At 54.2% G+C, this 3,846-nt stretch overlaps 1 long non-coding RNA gene across 2 annotated transcripts; it reads right to left on the reverse strand.

The window, feature by feature from the left end:
* Positions 1-693: 693 nt before the first annotated feature.
* LOC148379582 (uncharacterized) lies at positions 694-3,613 on the reverse strand. Of its 2 annotated transcripts, XR_015855386.1 has the most exons (6): positions 3,463-3,613; positions 3,011-3,204; positions 2,773-2,886; positions 1,270-2,541; positions 1,029-1,133; positions 694-884 (listed from the first exon to the last, which is right to left on the reverse strand). It is a non-coding gene; the product is annotated as an uncharacterized LOC148379582 (long non-coding RNA). The 2 variants fall into 2 exon arrangements; XR_015855385.1 differs by having other exon boundaries at positions 694-1,133.
* Between the last annotated feature and the right edge of the window lie 233 nt (positions 3,614-3,846).

The raw sequence follows: 3,846 nt of genomic DNA on the forward strand, positions 1-3,846 counted from the left end.
TTCAAGACGGGGGAGCGCCACTCCCTCTCCTGAAAGGCAGAGGCATGCATCCGTCCGTCCGTCCGTCCGTCCGTCACATCTCTGGCCTCAACACGCTTGTGCGAGTCTTCCCACCTCCAGCTCCAGGATGCGGAACTCAAGCAGTTCGTTTTGGTCTCGGATATCCTGGATGTGCTCTTTCAGACGCGCTTCTTCCGCCTCCATCCGCCTGACCTGAAAAGACAGTCAGACCTCATCTGCGGGGCTTCCCGACAGGTGTGACGCCAAGCGACTCCGCCCAGCGCCTTTCTTTCCGTCACCTTTTCGGCCAACTGCTGATTGCTCTGACGCAGCAGCTGCTTCTCCTCCACCCACTTGACATTCTAGAAGAGACAAACGCGTGGACAGCTTTGGAATGTTGTGTCATTTTCATCCACAAATTCTTTGGTTGACTGGAAAATGACATTTGCTTTTCTCCGCATTTTCCCAGCCACGTTCGGGGGGGGGGGTTGGTCCAGTAATGCCAGACGGATGAGTGACTGAAGAATGTAGCTATTTTGTCTGAGAAAAAGGTGTGCTCATTGATGAGCTTACCTGTCCTTGTTGCTTCAGCGCTGACTCCAGATCTGCTACTCTGCTTTGATAGTGACCCATTTCTACCATCAGCTTTTCTCTGGTCTGAAAGGAGGAGGAGGGAGGCTCCTCCTCCTCCTTTCAGACCAGAGAACACCCGAGGCTGGGTGAGAACGGGGAGGCTGCGACCCGGCCGGGGGTTGCGGGAAGGGGCGCCACCTTGATCTCCTTCTCGGCGTCGTAGTCCCCTTCGCTGGTCTGGGCTAGCAGAGCGTAGGCTCGTTGCAGCGCTTGATATTCTTGCGTCAGCTGGCGGTAGCGAAGCTCCGCCTCTTCATGCACACACCAATGCAACACAGCACTAGTACCAGAATCAGTCAGACCGGCGACAAAGCACCCGCGACGCAAAGACGAGTCCGATTCCAGGCTGAAGAGGAATGTTTGGTGCCAATACGCTGGCAGAAATGGCGGGCTACCTCTTCGGGTTCCGTGTCGGGGGTTCTGTCGGTGTGAAAAGACAAGGACGATCCGTCCGAGTCCACCAACACGTCTTCGTCGTAGCCGTAAAATGTTTCGATGACCTGCGGGCGCGGAAGCAAACATCTCTCTGAACAAACTGAAGCGACACCTCACGATGAATCGACGAGAGGAACGATAGCGAGAAAAAGGCCATTTCATCTTGCGCAACACCAAGCAGCCGCAAACAAACAGACTCACCTTGCAGGACCTCACGCTTTGTTCCTCCTCAGAGATTCTCGACGTCGGTATCGTAGCAGCAAATCTCTCTCCTGTCGACACAAATAATCCGCCTTTGAGATTCTTTGGATGCAAAGGGAACGAACGGCTCCGGCGCAGAAACAAACGCGACTCACAATGACATTTCTGACATGAGCTCCTGTCTCCAGAGCCTGAAAAACACGTCACCGGCGATGATTGGAGGGACGCTCGTCTTTTCCAAAAGTGACAACTACAGGGTGTGTCAGGGTTTTCCAGATTATCTTTATCGTATCATTGTGTTGCTTTGACTTTGACTGCGACCTGTAATAAATAATATTATTTATCCCTTATTTATCCCTATCGCTTATCCCTTCCTACACAAAGTTGTAAAACACCCCTTGCTATGTTTTGACTAGAGGTCAAGGGCTTCCTCTATTCAATCCACTCTTACACCCACCCTGTTTCTCTTAATTAAAATGCTCGTGCAGGAGCCGAGAGTCAGACTTCATTCGTACAACGGATGGACTCTCCACCTGCAGGTGTCCAAAAGAACTTACTTGTCTCCCGTGTGGTTCTTGCAAAATAAGTTGGAGCGAGCGCAACTCTAACAGGGTGCATTTTGCCACTAGCTGCCTACGGACAATGACGTCGCGCTCGCGGCTCATGGTTGACGGGCTGAGCAGCCGGGCAAGTCCGTCGTTTTCAGCGCACAGCGAGTGGCAAAGGCGCTGACAAAACGGGAGCTTTGAGCTGCTGAAAACGGCAAAACAAGTCTAAAGCGTGTTCAAACGCGTGCGCACAATGCTCCTGCTTGAAAGGTCGGAATTTAAGGGGCCAATTTTTTGGATGGCGGCCGCCGGCCAAGCTTTGGACGGAAAAGGTTTCCTGGCGACAGCGAGCGAGCGCGGCGCTGCCGTACGTGCACCGAGTCGCCTGCCTGAAGACCTTGGACAAGTCGTCGATGATGTGCCGCTGCTCCACAACTTGAAGGAACTCCATTTCACCGTCCTGCTGGCCGCAACCGCGGTCCAGGTCATTGAGCGAACTAGGCCTTCTCTGTGGAACACAAATGCAGTGGACTCTGTTGGCACGCCGCCGTTGTCCGCGTCGACTTACCAAGCTTGCCATCTCCTCGTTCTCCTGGGTGACAAAGCGCACTTTGTTTTCAAGGCGACACAGCACCAGCGAGAGTTCTTCATTCTTCCTGCTCAGGCGTTTGTTTTTGTACAGGAGTGGCAGAAACTGGCTTTCTGTTTCTCTCAGTCGCTTTAGCTGCAAGCATGAAGTGCGGGATGTGAAAGACGCACAACACGCGGGCCAGAACGTATCCATTCCTTTTGCATCGGTTTGAACGGAATCGTGCCTTTGGCTCCCAATAAAAGACATCTACCAGGCAACCGACTCGCCGCGCCGCTCAACTAATAAGCAAGCGCAATGGGTGCCTCGCTGGATGGCGCGCATCAAACGTAGCGCAAACCTTCAAGCGTGCCGTCAATAAATTACCAGTTCATTGCGCTCTTCAGAAAGCAGGGCGTTTCGATCCTCCAGTTTCCTGATGACTGCGCTGAGCTCAGCGATTTTCAGATGAAACCGTCGCGTGTCCCGATCCTCCTGAGACTGAAAACGCCCCGCAACACACACACACAAGCACTCGTTCAAAGTTCAAAACTGTTTTTGTGCTACCTTCCTCCAGCAACGAACTAAGTCATGCGTACTGCAAGTGTGTGATGAGGTGGCTTACGCAATGAAGAGGATTGCTAGTAGCGGCGTTGACCCCACTTCCAGGGTAGTTTAGGCCCGCCCTTTGGGAATCCCTCAGGGCAGCGATCTGCTGCTCGGCAGCCTGAGTCTGCAGCTGAAGGCGGTGGACGTGGCCGGCCCCAGGGCTTCATCCAAAACACTAACCGCTCTGTCTTTCAGCTTGATCTCATCCGTCTGGATGTACAAACGGGGAGCGCTCAGGCAGGCGGGCAAACTCATTTGCCAGAATTGTGACAAAAACAAAGAGAGCAACCGGCCAATTTTTTTCTTGAATCGACTAGAACACCTTTGCTGTGACAAAAGCGAAGCGAGCAACCGGACATTTTCTTCTTGTGAAATAGAATAGAATAGAATGCCTTAGGTGTCATTGCACTGCAGGTATACAACGAAATTGGGAACATAGCCACGCACCGCGCATCTGATCAGTCCTACCAGTCGGCGGATCTCCCTCTCGCAGTCTCTCTTGGTTCGGCTCAGCTCCTCCCGATGCTGGTGATGAGCCGATCGGAGCTCGGCCGCTCGGGACTGCCAGGCCTGCTGGGCCGCTGCCAGGGCTTCTTCCGCGCTCCTGGTGGAGGCGACACCGCTCGGTCTCCCGACACCGCCGCGTCTCCTCCACCTCCGCCAGCAAAGCGCCCCCCCTCCTCACCTGAGCAGACATTGCGCCACACCGGGCCGTTGAGACCGCAACGGAGCGCCGCGACGCTTACTGGGGACAAGCTACACAATACGGTCGCGGCCGCATCGAAGCCCGACGTGGCGTGCGGATAGTCAGACACGGATAGAGCGGATCACCTTGTCCATGGAGCCGTCCCT

The sequence above is a fragment of the Syngnathus floridae genome, chromosome 22 (assembly GCF_059516105.1).
Source record: "Syngnathus floridae isolate MCC-2025c chromosome 22, RoL_Sflo_1.0, whole genome shotgun sequence".
In the NCBI taxonomy this organism is placed as follows: Eukaryota; Metazoa; Chordata; class Actinopteri; order Syngnathiformes; family Syngnathidae; genus Syngnathus; species Syngnathus floridae.